Raw genomic sequence first — 388 nt, 5'->3', positions numbered from 1 at the left:
CCATATATAGATGAGTCCAATACTTCAGTTGCGATAATTTTTCAGAGGTGTTAGAAGCATACGTTGGTGCTCTAGTTAAGATCCAAATTAGACATACCTGCATTTATTATCAGACCAGAAATGGTCCCAATTAAGTGCATTAGCCATTAGCCAACTATAGTAACAAAGCCTGCAGCTAAAGAAAACTAATTACAGTTTGCAGCATAGGAAATCACAAGGTAGTTTGGTGATCAAAACGATCTTATATTTCTTTACAGGGGGTGTGCAAGCCAAATAAAACATCCAAGTTCAGATTGAACAAACATATAGATTCAGCTAAAAGACAATGTTCCACAGAGGTACAATACATCCCCCTCTTCTCCCCAGTACTTAATAATGTATACTGACA

The sequence above is a fragment of the Triticum dicoccoides genome, chromosome 3A (assembly GCF_002162155.2).
Source record: "Triticum dicoccoides isolate Atlit2015 ecotype Zavitan chromosome 3A, WEW_v2.0, whole genome shotgun sequence".
NCBI lineage: Eukaryota > Viridiplantae > Streptophyta > Magnoliopsida > Poales > Poaceae > Triticum > Triticum dicoccoides.
The sequence above is the reverse complement of the archived record's forward strand: the minus strand, read 5'-3'. Positions refer to the sequence as shown.